This window comes from Schistocerca serialis, chromosome 4 (assembly GCF_023864345.2).
Source record: "Schistocerca serialis cubense isolate TAMUIC-IGC-003099 chromosome 4, iqSchSeri2.2, whole genome shotgun sequence".
Classification (NCBI taxonomy): domain Eukaryota; kingdom Metazoa; phylum Arthropoda; class Insecta; order Orthoptera; family Acrididae; genus Schistocerca; species Schistocerca serialis.
In genome coordinates this window covers 576,951,061-576,970,029 of record NC_064641.1, presented here as the reverse complement: position 1 = coordinate 576,970,029, position 18,969 = coordinate 576,951,061, and positions in this window count along the sequence as shown.

The following is an 18,969-nucleotide window of genomic DNA, read 5'->3' as shown; positions in this document are numbered from 1 at the left end:
GTCAGAAATTGGAAACAGTGTGATAAAAGACTCATCCGACGAAATGCCTTTTTCCCATTGTTCCAATGCCCAGATTCTGTAGCTTTGACGCCGCTTTTTCCTGTTACGCCGCGCTGAATTAGCCGAGCGGTCTGAGGCGGTGCAGTCATGGACTTTGCGGCTGGTCCCGGCGGAGGTTCGAGTCTTCCCTCGGGCATGGGTGTGTGTGTTTGTCCTTAGGATAATTTAGGATAAGTAGTGTGTAAGCTTAGGGACTGATGACCTTAGCAGTTAAGTCCCTTAAGATTTCACAGACATTTGAACATTTTTTTCCTGTTACGGGAATTTACATCACTGATGTGTGGTTCTGGAATTCCAGCTCTCCCATAAATTCCCTGCTTGTGGAGGGCCCTTCGTATTGCTTCGGTGCTGACAGGATCTGCGAGTGTGACACCCTGATCTGCAGTGACTATTGAACCATTCTGTCCTCCACTTATTTTTTGTCACAATTCTCTTCAACGGCCATTCGTTACGATCACTCAACACACAATCGCCCTCGTTATAACTTAGCGAATGATTTTTTTCTCCCTTCCATCGTATGCGGTGAAAATCTTCTCACAGTGCTTCTAGAAAACGCAAACACTATTGTTACCTTGGTTATGGAAGCATCCACCATAAGAGTACCACCAATTTGCCCAAGTTCAAATTCACTTACCTCCGACAAAGTGCATTCACGACTGCACAGAACACTCTTCTGACCACGACTGATACTTGCAACGTATTGAGAAGATTGCACAGGTGCCGCTCGTGGTCAAATACAACAGCGCAACCTGCCCGTTTGGCTGTCATTTGAATTTTTATTCAACCATGCACATCTCGCTGTGTTTCCATACTTTTGTTCAACCCATGTGTACACACTCGGTTTCGATGAATCAATGTAATAAATCATCTTGCAGTTATCAAACGCCGCAAATATGGCCAGTGCTATAGTAAAAGAAAAAAACAAAAAAAAAACAATACGCTTTCACTGTGGAGAATCTGACCATTCTCTAGTGTGCATTCTATTGTAACACAGAGTCGAAAACCTACAAGGTAGGCTTCCCTCTAGTAACGTCGGGTGAACGGGGTAGTCTGCATACTCAGGCGAAGCGAGTTCGCCAACTAGCTTCGGCTTCAGAAATGGCTAACAGCGCAGAACTAGTTTTCACACCACTCATCGTGTGAAACACGTATCACTGCACACTAGTACACAAGTCACGCTCCTAGTGTGAACTAGCAGAGCGCCATGCGAGAGTTTCTCCGGAAACGTCTTCGAGAGTGTCTTAGATAGTCTGCTCAGTCATCGTTGCTCACCCGTCCGAAGAGGGTTTTCGACAGTGCCTTCACAGAATAGCGGACTGTGTTATGCAACAGTTAGGCTCAGGACAGGACCGTCGCAGGCTAGGAACATTGTACAACCATCTCTCAAATTGAGTATTTGTGTTTCATTAACTAAATGTGAGTCTTTGTAAACAGAACTGTAGTCGTTCCAGTAGTTATACTTTGGTGACGTCATGTATCTCCAAAACATTCCATGTATGAAAATAAAGAGAGCATGCACCCAACGAATGAAAAAGTGCATGAAGCACAGAATGTTCGTGGAGCGGCAAATTCAAAGAACGGAATACGGATTCTGAACCACTAAGTAATCCGCTAACAAGCATCACGGAGTAGCTAAAAACGTAACAAATATCAGATTGTTGAAAGTCAAGCTGAAAACCTTCAGCTGTCTACTCAGGAAGAAAACTGTTACACCCGGCCTCTTTTAATAAACGTATTTCAAGCATTATATTTGAAAGGAACAGAAACCTCCGTCGAAAAGACAGTGGGGCGCAGAAAGAGGAAAAAAACTCAGATCCTTTTTTTTTTTTTTTTTCATCAGTTTACTGACTGGTTTGATGCGTCCCGCCACGAATTCCTTTCCTGTGCTAACCTCTTCATCTCAGAGTAGCACTTGCAACCTACATCCTCAATTATTTAATTATTTGCTTGACGTATCCCAATCTCTGTCTTCCTCTACAGTTTTTGCCCTCTACAGCTCCCTCTAGTACCATGGAAGTCATTCCCTCATGTCTTAGCAGATGTCCTATCATCCTGTCCCTTCTCCTTATCAGTGTTTTCCACATATTCCTTTCCTCTCCGATTCTGCGTAGAACCTCCTCATTCCTTACCTTATCAGTCTACCTAATTTTCAACATTCGTCTATAGCACCACATCTCAAATACTTCGATTCTCTTCTGTTCCGGTTTTCCCACAGTCCATGTTTCACTACCGTACAATGCTGTACTCCAGACGTACATCCTTAGAAATTTCTTCCTCAAATTAAGGCCGGTATTTGATATTAGTAGACTTCTCTTGGCCAGAAATGCCTTTTTGCCATAGCGAGTCTGCTTTTGATGTCCTCCTTGCTCCGTCCGTCATTGGTTATTTTACTGCCTAGGTAGCAGAATTCCTTAACTTCATTGACTTCGTGACCATCAATCCTGATATTGAGTTTCTCGCTGTTCTCATTTCTACTACTTCTCATTACCTTCGTCTTTCTCATATTTACTCTCAAACCATACTGTGTACTCATTAGACTGTTCATTCCGTTCAGCAGATCATTTAATTCTTCTTCATTTTCACTCAGGATAGCAATGTCATCAGCGAATCGTATCATTGATATCCTTTCACCTTGTATTTTAATTCCACTCCTGAACCTTTCTTTTATTTCCATCATTGCTTCCTCGACGTACAGATTGAAGAGTAGGGGCGAAAGGCTACAGCCTTTTCTTACACCCTTCTTAATACGAGCACTTCGTTCTTGATCGTCCACTCTTATTATTCCCTCTTGGTTGTTGTACATATTGTATATGACCCGTCTCTCCCTATAGCTTACCCCTACTTTTTTCAGGATCTCGAACAGCTTGCAATATTTTATATTGTCGAACGCTTTTTCCAGGTCGACAAATCCTATGAAAGTGTCTTGATTTTTCTTTAGCCTTGCTTCCATTATTAGCCGTAACGTCAGAATTGCCTCTCTCGTCCCTTTATTTTTCCTAAAGCCAAACTGGTCGTCACCTAGCGCATTCTCAATTTTCTTTTCCATTCTTCTGTATATTATTCTTGTAAGCAGCTTCGATGCATGAGCTGTTAAGCTGATTGTGCGATAATTCTCGCACTTGTCAGCTCTTACCGTCTTCGGAATTGCGTGGATGATGCTTTTCCGAAAGTCAGATGGTATATCTCCAGACTCATATATTCTACACACCAACGTGAATAGTCGTTTTGTTGCCACTTCCCCCAATGATTTTAGAAATTCTGATGGAATGTTGTCTATCCCTTCTGCCTTATTTGACCGTAAGTCCTCCAAAGCTCTTTTAAATTCCGATTCTAATACTGGATCCCCTATCTCTTCTAAATCGACACCTATTTCTTCTTCTATCACATCAGACAAATCTTCACCCTCATAGAGGCTTTCAATGTATTCTTTCCACCTATCTGCTCTCTCCTCTCCGGCCATCATCAGGTGAGTACACAACTAATGAAGAGCCCAGGTGCAGTCGCGGTATTTATGCCGAATCTCGTGCATGCGAAATGTACTGGCATCCTACAGCGCATGCGTCAGGTGTTGACATGCGCGGCATAGCGGAGTTGTACGTGCTGCCCTCAGTGGTTAAAGTAAAAGATCATCTAGTCATTGAGTATAGAATGACGCTATCGATTCCGCTGTGATTTTATAATTTCAAATACAGGATTCCAGTTTTTATCCAACTGAAAGCCGTTGTCACGATTTATATGATTATCGGCAAGACGCATTTCCACTGATTCTTTGATTATGGAATCCCAAAATCCGGAAACCGGAGCTAAAATTTTTGTTTCATTGTATTCCATTGAATGTCCCAAAGAAATACAGTGCTCTGCTACTGCCGATTTTGACGGTTGCCGCCGACGGGTGTATCTTTCATGTTCTGTACATCGTTCATGGACAGTTCTTGTCGTCTGGCCAATATCTGCAGAGCCACATTCACAGGCTGTTTTCTTCAGCTGTAAATCGTCTTTAACGGATCCAACCAGGGCCCGGTTCTTTGCTGGTGGACGGAAGATAACCTTGATTTTTATTTTCTTCAGTAATCGGCCTATTTTCGACGACACATTCCCGGCGTATGGAAGGAACGCAGTTGATTTGTAGTTGTCTTCATCGTGCTCAGTGCGTTGCTTCTTGTTATGACAGTTGCGCATGGCCTTCCTTATTTGGCGTGAAGTGTAGCCATTCTCTTTAAAAACCTTCTCCAAGTGTTTTAATTCTGCATGGAGGTTTTCATCATCCGATATTACAGGTGCTCGATGTAGTTAGGTACTGAGAACACGGGCTATTTGAGCTGGGTGATGGCAGCTTGGCGCCTGGAGATACAGATCTGTGTGAGTCGGTTTCCTGTACACAGAATGTCCTAATGACCCATCATTTTTACGGCGTACTAACATGTCTAGAAATGTTGAAGTGCCATCTTTTTCAATCTCCATCCTGAATTTGATATTCTCATGTAATGAGTTTAAGTGACGAAGGAATTTCTCCAGTTCCTGTCTGCCATGAGGCCATACAACAAAAGTATCATCTACGTACTGCCAGAAGACCGTAGGCTTTAAAACAGCAGATTCAAGTGCTTTTTTCCTCAAAGTCCTCAAAAAAAATGGTTCGAATGGCTCTGAGCACTATGGGACTTAACAGCTGTGGTCATCAGTCCCCTAGAACTTAGAACTACTTAAACCTAACTAACCTAAGGACATCACACACATCCATGCCCGAGGCAGGATTCGAACCTGCGACCGCAGTAGTCGCGCGGTTCCGGACTGAGCGCCTAGAACCGCTAGACCACCGCGGCCGACCCTCAAAGTCCTCCATAAAGAGATTAGCTACCACAGGGGACAAAGGGCTCCCCATGGCGACGCCGTCTGTTTTTTCAAAGAATTCGTCATTGAATAAAAAGTACGTTGAGGAGAGTATATGTTCAAAAAAGGCCGTCATTTCTGCACTGAATAAGTTATCAAAAAGATGTAACGATTCCATTAAAGGCACTTTGGTAAAAAGTGAGACCACATCGAAGCTAACTAATAAATCCGAGCTGCTAAGCTTAACTTCCTTCAAGCGACTGACAAAATCCTCGGAATTACGTACATGGTGGCATACGCCGGGAATGTGTCGTCGAAAATAGGCCAATTACTGAAGAAAATTAAAATCAAGGTTATCTTCCGTCCACCAGCAAAGAACCGGGCCCTGGTTGGATCCGTTAAAGACGATTTACAACTGAAGAAAACAGGCGTCTACAAAATTTCCTGTGAATGTGGCTCTGCATAAATTGGTCGGACGCAAGAACTGTCCATGAATGATGTACAGAACATGAAAGATACACCCGTCTGCGGCAACCGTCAAAATCGGCAGTAGCAGAGCACTGTATTTCTTTGGGACATTCAATAGAATGCAATGAAACAAAAATTTTAGCTCCGGTTTCCGGATATTGGGGTTCCGTAATCAAAGAATCAGTGGAAATACGTCTTGCCAATAATCTTATAAATCGTGACAACGGCTTTCAGCTGGATAAAAACTGGAATCCTGTTATTAAATTATAAAATCACAGCGGAATCGACAGCGTCATTCTATACTCAATGACTAGATGATCTTTTACTTTCACCACTGAGGACAGCACGTACAACTCGGCTATGCCACGCATGTCAACACGATGACGCATGCGCTGTAGGATGCCAGTACATTTCGCATGCACGAGATTCGGCATAAATACCGCGACTGCACCTGGGCTCTTCATTAGTTGTGTACTCACCTGATGATGGCCGGACGTCTCTGGGACGAAATATCTTGGCAGAATGTCGACGGGATCCGGCTGCATACCCGGAAATTATTAGAAGAATATAAAGGATAATTAGAACAGTAGAGAGAAACAGTGTTTATCGAAGTGTCTAAGAAGACATGAAACGAAGGACGAATCAGCATGGTTATCTCTAGATAAGGAAGACTTAACGAGGGCCATACCGTAAAATCAGGACGAATTGAATGTGTAACGATTGCAGCGTGTGACAGCATGAAACAAGTTATAGTAGGGGCGTGTGATAGCATGCTACAGGAACTAGAGGAAGACGTGTTGATAAAAATCCTATGTCAAGTTCGCAAATTTTCCTTGCCGTTTTCCAGTATCGGCTCGTTACCGAACCATCTTCAGATCTAAAAAAGAAAGAAAAATTGCCTATAAAAAGTGAACAACAGAAAATACATTCAACACTTGAATTTCCTTTATCAGTACATACTAATCTAAAATGTTGTTCAGTGTGTAATATTCATAACACACTGTCGCATTTTTTAAAGCTAAGTAGCTGTAGTTAAACAAAAAGTCCTACACTCAATAAAATTTTTCTGGATTTGTGATCGCATTGCCAATATATATAAAACTACCAACGTTTCGGTCCCTGTTGCAAGCGACCTTCTTTAGGGTGTTCTTGTTTACTGCTAAATGAGGAAACTTTGTTTCTTATATACCTGCAGACACGGCTGTTATCTAATTCTGATAAGCTGTTAAGGATGAAGGAGAGCGATGTTAGAAGTCTTTATTGGTGTTTTTATTATTACTTTCCACTGGTGGACACCAATAAAGACTTCTAACGTCCCTCCACTTCATCCTTAACAGCCTATCAGAATTAGATAACAGCCATATCTGCAGGTATATAAGAAACAAAGTTTTCTCATTCAGAACAGCCTGAAGAAGGTCGCTTGCAACAAGGACAGAAACGTCGGTAGTATATATATATATATATATATATATATATATATTGAAACACGTATGTAACATAGCAGCGATGGCGAGGCATTGTAGCATCTGTGACCAGAGAGTATGCGCTTGACCGCGCGAGTGTTGCGAGCGGTTCTCAGTCTGTCAGTCAGTCGTTGCGAGTCTGTAGCTCTGTCTAGTTGAGGGCAGTACTCTGTCGGTAGTCGTCGCGAGTCTGTAGCTCTGTCTAGTTGAGGGCAGTACTCTGTCGGTAGTCGTCGCGAGCAGTAGCTCTGTTCAGTTGCGGGCAGTCAGTCAGTAGTAGTCGTGCAGTGCAGTACGCTAATAGTCGTCATGCAGAGCGGTCGGTCAGTAGTAGCAGCCCAGTGCGGTTGTGTGATGCAGGCGGTCGGCAACACTGGTCAAGATGCTGAATGAGGTATACTGTTAATTAATATAATCATTAGATAATGTAAAAATTTATTTATTGTAATTATTCTCCAACAAGTGCCCCAATAATAATTTTTATTTCAAAAGCATTTTTTTCAAAAAATTTTATTTTTTATGGAACTAAAGATTTCGTTGCACTTCCCATTTCATTCCACTTCTTTTAAAGAAAATTTTCAGTAAAATCACAGAAAAAAGGAATATTATCATTTGCAACGCAGTTCCTCCAAGCCGTGCGGAAAGATAAGAGCAGAAATTTGACATCCAGTTATTCTGAGGTAAGACTTTAATTCTGATTGTTTTGCACAGGGCCAAAGACCGATATTTCGGTTTAATTGAATTTTCTTATCACTGAATGGACTTTAATTTTTCGTGAGGAATTTATATTTGAGTCAGATTGCGAATTTCACATTTTTGTTGCCATTGTCAGTACATTTCATTGTGGGCAGGTTACGCTTAGAGCAATGTCCATTAGCATTTCTAATTAGTATCGTCATTTCTTTTAAATTACGGTGGGGAGGTTACACTTGGCGACCCTGCCAGGATCGTATTTCATTGAGAGTCTTTTGAGCAACAGTCAGATATGTGCTCTTATTTCCTTAGATATAATTAGGATTTGGCGCAACACTTTTACTAATCTTGTGACTTTCCTTCTACAGGTCAACGGCAATTTGTTGCTTTGTTGTATTTGTGTGTTGATTTTGCATTGTGTTTATTTATTTTGTGAAAAATTTTGACTATTGTAAAAATGCCGCGAAAGACTGTGAATAGTGTATCGCGAGGTATTATGAATGAAATTACCAACTCAAACAACTTTACCGATAGGACATGTGACACGCAGTGTAATGATGACAATTCTGCGTTCACTAACAATCAGTGCATTCCAACCACTAGTGATGACTTTTACCCTGATAATGAACAAACGAACTCAATTGTCTCGTCTGTTAATTGGACGACAATTGATGACGCAGAACGCTCTATTGTAATGAGCGCTGCCGAGCTTAACACACCCGATTTGGAAAATTCAAGTAACGTACAGACAAATTTGTCTAGTGAAAATGAACAGTGTACTGAAAGTAGGATGGATTTATTTAATTCCGAAATAATGTCTGACAGTGTACATCCGACTGACAAACTTTTTTCTAAATCTCAGAATAACCAAATGGTTACAGTAAGCGAGAAAGTTCCAGATCCACTATTGAACAGCACAGAGAATAGAAATGCTAATATTGAATCGGATCTAATTATGGCATTTTTGCGGCAAAATTTCAAACAGTTTAATGAAAAATTTAATAAAAATGACGAAAATCTCAAACAACAATTTAGTGAACAGAATAAAAAATTAGACAAACAAAGTGAAGATTTTAAACAACTCAGTGAACAGGTCAAACAACAGAACGAGAAACTTGACAATAATGACGAAAATCTCAAACAACTTAGTGAACAGGTCAGACAACAGAATGAAAAATTAGACGACAATTCCAGACAGCTTAGTGAACAAATAAGAGCCGTTGCCGCGCAGTGCCATGACACTAAGGAACAGTTGCGCGTGGAAATTGAGGCTTGTTCACGAAAAAATAGCGAAGAAATAAAGTCTGTTGCGCAAGAATTAAGGGAAATGCAGACAGCCGCAACAGAAACACTCAGAGACGAAATTAGCGAAGTCGCTAAACAATGCTCTGAAAAAGCTACACAATTACGGGACGAGTTTAAAGCAATAACGGTAGAACTTTCGCGCACAATGGACGCAAAGATAGACGCGAAATTCGAACAGCAGAACACTCAGATTAACGAGCGCTTTAATCAGCACATACAGAACAGTGATACGCGTTTCCGCAAATTTATTCAAGATCAAAATAAAGTCAAACGTCAGGTTATGGAAACAATCACTGCACAAAGACAAGAGGACAAACGTAAAATGTTCGCGAAAGCGAAGACGTATGTAGACAATAATATTACTACAGTGTCCGGCAAAATTAATACCATAGAACAGTTGAACGCGGAATTACGGGATGAAATTTCTGATCTTAAATCAAAAACAGATACACACACAGTAAATATTCAAACAGTGACAGACAGATTCGAACAATTAGATCTAACTCAGGATTGCGATGTCATCAAAGCTGATGTTAAAAAACTGAGCGAAACTACGCGTAAGTTGCAAAAACAGATTAATGCGTCTGATTCTAAAACCGATGATCAGGTTAAAATACTGACTGAAAAATGTGATGAATTGGCCAGTCGTATTGATGTTATCGAAAATACTAATGACAATAAATCAGACGATACTGCGCCGGTTTCATTTAACCAAACACCTGAATTTCAAAATTTACAGCAGACAATTAATGAGATCGATTCATCTCACAATACGTTACGTAGGAAGTTGTCAAATTTGCAACAAGAAGTAACAGAGATGAAAAACATTTCAGTTAATAACATACCGCAACAGACGCCACTTTATGAACATGTGTCAGACTCACGCAGCGCGTATAATTTGGGTAATCTACAGAGAGTACGGGACTTAGATTCTGATCAACCACAGTTCAATAGATTCTCTTACGATCCTGAACCTGTTCCATCACACAGAGATGATAATTTCGACTACAAACATTTTCTGTCAGTGAGAAAGTTTAAAGTTTTTAAAAACGATAGAACGCAGATTCACCCACTGGATTGGATTCAACAATTTAGCTTTGCTCTTCCACCGAATTGGCCTGTAACACACAAACTTGAATTTATTTGCAGTTTTTTGGAAGGCGAACCGGCAACTCGTATGAGACCGATCGCGAGGCAATGCTATTCAGTAGAGGAATTTCAGAATGCTTTTCTGTCAGCGTACTGGTCGAAGACGACACAGCGCGGAATTAAAGACCAACTAATTAGTTTGCCAAACTATGAAAACTCAAATTTTACCAGTGTAACGCAATTTTTTGAGCACATGGTACAACAAAACCAGTACCTAAGTGAACCGTACAGTGAATCCGCACTTATACAACTATGCATCTCTAAATTACCACGGTCATTACGAGTGTCACTTCTAACGGGCCAGCAAAAAGAAAATATTTCAGCGTTCAGAGATCTTTTACAGCTCTTGGAAGTACAGCAATCTGATTATTCTTTTGTAAACAAAAACTTTTCTTATAATAACCAAGGTCAACAAAAGTACAGCAATTATGATCAGACACGTAATGTCAATAGGAAAGATAACAGACGCTTTAGGAACGGCAACTACCAAAATTCTAATAACAGCCAAAATTTTAATTATCAATATCGTCAAAATTTTCAGCAACAGGAACCACACTTTAGTAACAATAGAGGTGTTTCACAACAACAACATCAAAACCAGCCGGTTAGCATACCTAACCAACAATGGAATACACAAGGTCAACCAGGCTTTAATGTTTCGCCGCGTGGACGTATAGTCCCTGGTCCAACAAATAGTAACGCACGGGAGCAGAGAAACAACTATGTACAAAGAAGACAGTATTTCAATTCCCATCGCAATACACCGTATAGGAATGACTATTACGACAGACGTAAAAACGATGAGCACAATTACCAGCGTACATATAATAACAGTCGGTCCCACCAACAGCAAAATCATACGCAAGAACATATTCTCATGAATGAACCCGACAGTAGGTACCATCCAGAGCGTAACACGTCTGGAAGAAGTAATAGGACAGTTCAAATAGTAGAAATGCCACAGAACCCTCCTAATAATAATAACACGTCAGATAGAATCTGACTAGATAATGTACGGGACGCATCTTCCAATAATACAAGCACTACCTTAGACACGCAAAATGTTGTTCACGAAAATGTAATTACTTTTGACGACATCAGAGACACTCTTTTACAGGAAAGACCAGTTATTCAGAAAACCATTTCACATCCTGTTATCGAAATTAAAATTGGTTCATCGAAATTCTCAGCAGTAATTGATTCCGGATCACCAATATCAGTAATAAATGAGGAGACTTTTAATGAGTGCAACAAAGAGAATACCTATCCGACATTACCTTTAGGCAAAACAAAAGTGAAAGGAGCAGTATCGAGTAAAGGTGTAGACGTTAAATTACAGACGCATTTATCATTTTGTATTGGAGGTCATACTTTCCACTCTAATTTTTGGATTGTTCCTTTATTGACAACAGACATTATTTTAGGCACGAATTTTCTGGTACAACACGACGCAGTTATCGATTTTCAGAATTCTTATTTAATGTTAAAGGATGAAAATGTACAATTGGCTTTAGAATTTCAGCACTCTTTATCTGCGGAAGAACAAACAATTAACCGCACAGAGGTCATTTCCGCAACACGTAACATAGACTGTAATCCCACATTGTTCACGGATACGTACGTATACAACTATAATACTCCAGACGAAGCCGACTACGACGTAATGCAAATGATTTCCGATAAAGTTAGACAAAGCAGTGCAACTACAGACGACGAACGAACGAAGTTACACAAGATTCTTTTACAGCAAGCTCCAGTTTTTGACAACGTTCCTGGTACTATGTCCGGATTTATGTATGAATTTCAAGTCAAACAGCACGATACATTTAAAGCAAAGCATTATCCCATTCCATATATTCACAGAGAACAAGTTAAAAAAGAATTGCAGGATATGCTTGATCAGGGAATTATTGAACCAGCAGTTAGTCCGTACATAAACCCGCTGCATATTGTTAAGAAAAAAGATGGCTCACTTCGCCTTGTACTTGATTCACGTCACATTAATGACATTATTATTAACGAAACAGATCGACCACAGACACTAGAGGAACTTTTACAGAAATTTCACGGTACAGCTGTTTATTCTACACTAGATTTGAAATCGGGATTTTGGCAAATTCAACTTCATCCGAATTGCAGAAAATACACAGCATTTCTTTGTTTCGGCGACTGTTATCAATTTTGCAAATTACCGTTCGGCTTAACTATTTCTTCTGCAGCTTTTATTCGCGGTTTGAACACAATACTTCCGACAGAACTTAAAGACAGAATTACGACGTACGTAGACGACATTCTTATCGCAGAAGCTAATTGGTCTGAACACAATCTGATTCTTGAACAACTGTTACAAACTTTTCATGCACAAGGAATTACTGTTAATCTTAGTAAATCGCACTTTGGCAAAACTTCTATAAAATTTCTTGGACACGTAATTTCAGCAGAAGGCATTGCACCTGATCCGGAAAAACTTCAAGCTCTACGTGACATTAGTGTTCCTACGACGAAGAAGCAATTACGCAGTTTTTTGGGCTTAATTAACTTTTTTCGTAAATTTATTCATCACTCTGCTTTAGACACACCCAGATTATGTCAATTAACAGGTAAAAACACTATTTGGTCTTGGGATAAGCAAGCACACTCTGAATTCATGAACCTGAAACATGCTTTGTTGAATGCTCCACTTTTATCGCACCCAGATCTTACTAGAAATTTTTCCATTGCCACCGACAGTTCCAACAGCGCTTTAGGCGTACACATTTTCCAGGAAATTGAAGAAGATGGTTCTACAGTAATTAAAAACATCGCATTTGCAAGTCGCATTTTGTCACCTGCTGAGCGAAATTATTCTGTTACAGAACTTGAAACATTATGTGTTGTATGGGCTTTTATGAGATTTAGGCACTTTCTTTATGGCAGACATACCACAGTTTACACAGATCACAGAGCGATACAATTTTTACTTTCGGCCAAATTCACGCACGACAGATTAAGCAGATGGAAACTATATTTACAGGAATTTAATTTTACTATAGTTCACATTCCCGGTACGCAAAATGTTATAGCAGACGCACTATCGCGTTCTCTCGGCAACAATCAGCAAGACGTAGCAACCAACTTCTGCAAAACAAATTTCAGTGTCATGTACATTCAGCAAGTTGCTTTTGAAAATTTTATTTCATCGTCATTACAGGACATAGCACAAGAGCAAAATAAAGACAATGTGTGGAAAGAAATTAAACACCTTTGGCACGATAGGAATAATGTTACGATTAGAAACCACTACACTGTACGCAATGACATTCTGTTTCGCCGCTCTCATCCTGACAGCAACAATTGGTTATTATGCATTCCTGACGAACTGGTTAACAAATTAATCTGGTACACTCATTTAAGTTACGCACATTACGGAGCACGAAAATGTTTTCTTATACTGAGACAGAACTCTTATTTTACTAACATGGAGAAACGTATACGACGAGTTTTAGCGTCTTGTAAAATTTGCCAGAAAGCTAAATCTGACACCACTTTACATATTCCTCCTTTATATCCCATTATACCTGTTAAATTAAGACACATGGCCGCAGTAGATATTTTTGGTCCGATTCCGAGAACTAACAGAGGTTTTTGCTACATTTTTGTCGCTGTTGAGCTCACTTCAAAATTTGTTACTTTCACTCCATTACGCAAAGCTACTGCTAAAACTGTTTCGAAAGCATTTGTAAAACATTTTCTATCTCATGTAGGGCATGTAATGAAAGTAATTTCTGACAATGGATCTCAATTTCGTAGTAGCGTATGGACACGCATGTTACGAGCCAGAAACATTTCTCCGATCTATATATCCAAGTACCACGCTTCTTCGAACCCCTGTGAAAGATTAATGAAAGAAATTGGTAAGCTGTGCCGAATATACTGCCACAAAAGACATATTGATTGGGATACATACATACTTTCATTCCAAGATGTAATTAATTCCATACCAAATGAATCCACTATGCTATCTCCGTCTGTTATACTGAAAAACGTTGAACCACCAAACAAAATTAAAGAATTTGTAAAATTCCCCAAAAGTCGTCGCCTACGACACCATGAAATAATTGACATTGCGCTGAACAACATCAAACGTGCCGCAGAGCGCCGGAGAAGACAGCAAAAACAGGTTTGTAGACGCCGAGACTTTCACGTTGGACAGAAGATATTAGTACGTACACACTATTTATCCAGCAAAATAAAAGGTAAGTGCAGTAAATTTGAACTTCTATACGCAGGTCCATATCGGATTCGCAGCATCCCTCACCCCAATGTTGTACACGTCGAAACTTTGAGAACCAGAAAATCGAAAGGGAATCACCATATCTCAAACATTAAACCGTTTATTGAATGAAGAGACTTTATGATTCAACACACTATGATGTCATTTATTAATGCAATTATTTCACTTGACTAATTACTGATGATTATCGCATTTTTTCTTGGCAAGTGCCCGGCAAGGTAAGGTTAGCAGGTCGCTTTTCTTGTCGTTACACATCAGACCGTGCACATTTTCCACTTTTTTTTGTGTATATGATTGTATTCCAGTTTTGTTTATATGCACTGTGAAATAGTTAAATAGTTAAGATATAACACACACCAGTTGACTTTGACATTTTTTTTTTTTTTTTTGCCTTATGACATCTCAACATCGTGACTGTTTTACATTTTTTGCTGCTGCATTGTGATATTCTCTGTACATTTTTAGCTTTGAACACTGTCAATGTCTTTGACATATTACGTTTTCTGTCATGTTATGCTGTATGGTTAATTATGTCACCATAAACCAGTCATTATTTAGTGGGTATAGGATTTAAATGCAAGACATTAATCTTAGTTCATGAATTTCAGAAAGAAATGATTTGTGTAAGAAATAAATTCAACAGAAATGGGAATTTCACCTACGGAATAAACGAAAGAAGATGCAATAACTTTATGGGGAAGAGTAAATGGATCAGGATTAACAAGCATTAACAAGAATATACTATACTCATCGTAGAATAGCAGTCTTAACTAATTTTTCTTTCAGAATACAAGGTAATTGATGCAGGCTGTCAGACTGAACTACACATCTTAGTTTTAGTGATGAAATATGCTAGAGATAAGGAATAGTTGTATAATGAGTAATGAAGTGATTTTTTGCAGATGATAATGAATACTGATGAATAATGATGAAGGATATGGTATTATGAATAATGAAGTTTTTCTTTACAGGTGATGATAATAATGAAGTTATGATAATGTGGATAATGAAGTGATTGATAATGAAGTTTTTTCTTTACAGATGAGGATAATGTTGAAGTTATGTATTTAGGCTATGTAGTTGTTTAAGTATTTGTTGCAGTTTGTTTTGACAGCAGGTGTTATATTGCATAGTAGGATGACGGAAAGTTTTGGAAAGGACAGCTATGGAACACAATTTATACACATTTCACTACCTGTTAATTCGAATTTCACTACTTTTCAGCATAGTGTGCGTTTCTTCTTTCAGGTCAATAATCCGTTTTTGTATTTTTTCCAGGAGAAGCTTTTCATGATACTTACTAAACCTGTTAGTTATTATACCTGTTCTAGTACTTGCATTTTTATTTTTTACCCATTTGTGTTTATCACTTATAAATGTGATCCCATATACTGCCTTGTTACATAACCTTGCTACAGCTGACTCATGACGAATGACGTTACCTATCCTCATTTGCAGCAATAGGTCAAAAACAAATAGTGTTATGCCTCAGCAATTAATTAACGATCCCAACGCAATGCATTGCTAACAAAAAAAAAAATGTATTACCAGTCCCAAGTAGTGATACCAGTTTGAGAAAATTCTGAATAATACTGATTAGCTCTGAATAGTATGTCACTTGAGTAATGACCTCTTAATGAGAAAGTATATATTTAAAATAATGCTTTGTCACTAGCTAATAATTGCCACTGTTTATTGTAATGAGACTACTTATAATGCGCATGATTATTAATGCTATGACTGTAATTAACTGATTTTTAATAATGACTTTGTAATGATCTCAATACTACTGAAGGAGAAACACTGTTTATTGTAATGGGACTACTTATAATGCCCATGATTATTAAGACTATGACTGTAATTAACTGATTTTAATATTGACTTTGTAATGATCTGAGTAATACTGAATGATGAACTATGTTTAGTTCTATTTAATACTTGCTGGCCACTGAGTGCCAATAATTAATGTCACTCCACGAATTGTTATTAATTATGCCATTAATTAGCTCTTGTTTTCAATGTTCATACTTTGTTATTGGAAAGGAATGTGACTGTTTAATAATGCTTTATAATTAGGAAAAGACTAATGATTCTTACTATTGGAATGACACATGATTAATTAACGACAAATGATTAATTAACTGTAATTAGACAAATGATTAATTAACGACAAATGATTAATTAACTGTAATTAGGAAAAGGCTAATGATTATTATTGGAATGACAAAGGATTAATTAACTGTAATTAGGAGAAGGTTAATGATTCTTAATTATACTCTGTAACTGAAAAGAATGCGATTATTTCATAATGCTTTGTAACTAGGAAAAGAAGATTACTGATTCTATGTAAAACAATTAATGAACATTTTTCTGTAATACTACATACATGGTACAGAAATGTTCAATAACTGGGCTATGAATGCCACAAACTGCTAATTAAGTCTGTAATTGTCAATATTATGTGACTTGATGTCCTTCACCTCATAAGCTGACTACCCTAAATTACTGCAATGTCCATTTGTCCTGTTTATCCTAGTGATCATGGAGCACTATATTTGGTTTTTGCACTAATTCTACGTTGGTGTGCCTTGTAAGAGCGTGGTGTTGACACGACATGCTGTCCACCACCGTGAGCAATGAAGACGTTATTATGGTCCCACTGTTTGGTGTACCTAATGTACTGCCAAAATGAAAACATGGAACATTACTACGACAGTTCAGTGTCTTGGCTACACTGATAAATTCTGATGGGAAAAGAACTTCAAGTTGTGTCATTTGGTGTTGTACTTCTGTGGAAAGATATGGACTTTCAGAACAGCTGTGTGCAATCTAAAGTGCTACAACCATGATGCAATCCTTCCCTTTCCTATCCTGATTCTTGTCACATAAAGAAAAAAAAAAAAAATTTTCAGTAACATCATTTATGTTCATAGGTTATACATTTTTTCGATTTGTTGAACTCCAGTGCGAGTACACTTATGGCACTGGTCGACATGATTTTTTTTTTGCCATTATGTTTATTTGTTGTGAAAATGCTAAAGACATTTCTTCAGTGCGTGTGCACTTTGGACATGATTTTTTGCCATTATGTTTATTTATTGCGAAAATGCTAAAGACATTTTTCGATTTGTTCTGAAGTACAGTATATGTACACTCTTGTCTTTTATATTGTATATACATTTTTTTATTTTCTGAACTACAGTGCATGTGCACTCATGTCGCTTGTCAACATAATATTTTGCCAGTCTGTTTATTTGTTCTGAATATGCTAAAGAATTTTTTTCAGTGCCTGTGCACTTTGTTATCTGTCAAATACTTTGTATATACATTTTTCTGATTTGCTACTATGTTTTGTACTCACATTTTGTCTTTGTCTGATATATTTTGTACTTAGTGCGTGTGCACGACGTTTAAATATTCTGTAAGTTGAAGAATTTTGTTAATTAAAGAAAAATTTTGCCGCGCTTGGCAAGTCCAAATGACTCACCATCGCTGCCAAATTTTTGCCCCCCCCAGTGGAGGGTTATGAAACACGTATGTAACATAGCAGCGATGGCGAGGCATTGTAGCATCTGTGACCAGAGAGTATGCGCTTGACCGCGCGAGTGTTGCGAGCGGTTCTCAGTCTGTCAGTCAGTCGTTGCGAGTCTGTAGCTCTGTCTAGTTGAGGGCAGTACTCTGTCGGTAGTCGTCGCGAGTCTGTAGCTCTGTCTAGTTGAGGGCAGTACTCTGTCGGTAGTCGTCGCGAGCAGTAGCTCTGTTCAGTTGCGGGCAGTCAGTCAGTAGTAGTCGTGCAGTGCAGTACGCTAATAGTCGTCATGCAGAGCGGACGGTCAGTAGTAGCAGCCCAGTGCGGTTGTGTGATGCAGGCGGTCGGCAACACTGGTCAAGATGCTGAATGAGGTATACTGTTAATTAATATAATCATTAGATAATGTAAAAATTTATTTATTGTAATTATTCTCCAACAAGTGCCCCAATAATAATTTTTATTTCAAAAGCATTTTTTTCAAAAAATTTTATTTTTTATGGAACTAAAGATTTCGTTGCATTTCCCATTTCATTCCACTTCTTTTAAAGAAAATTTTCAGTAAAATCACAGAAAAAAGGAATATTATCATTTGCAATGCAGTTCCTCCAAGCCGTGCGGAAAGATAAGAGCAGAAATTTGACATCCAGTTATTCTGAGGTAAGACTTTAATTCTGATTGTTTTGCACAGGGCCAAAGACCGATATTTCGGTTTAATTGAATTTTCTTATCACTGAATGGACTTTAATTTTTCGTGAGGAATTTATATTTGAGTCAGATTGCGAATTTCACATTTTTGTTGCCATTGTCAGTACATTTCATTGTGGGCAGGTTACGCTTAGCGCAATGTCCATTAGCATCCCTAAATAATATTGTCAATTCTTTTAAATTACGGTGGGGAGGTTACAATATATACTACCGACGTTTCTGTCCCTGTTGCAAGCGACCTTCTTGACAATGCGGCCACAAACCCAGAAAAATTTTATTGAATGTGAGAATGAACGCGGAAGCCTACCTTTATATAAAAAAGTCCTATAGGCATAACGGGAAAACATTAAAACATGACACAATAAAAAAATGGAAAAATATACAATGAGGAATATGCAGTACCTTACCTAAAGTGAAAATATTGGTTGGTTATGTAAACCGACAATGTTAATCACCAATCAAATGTTGTTGCAGTGTCTGTTTTGCCACATCTA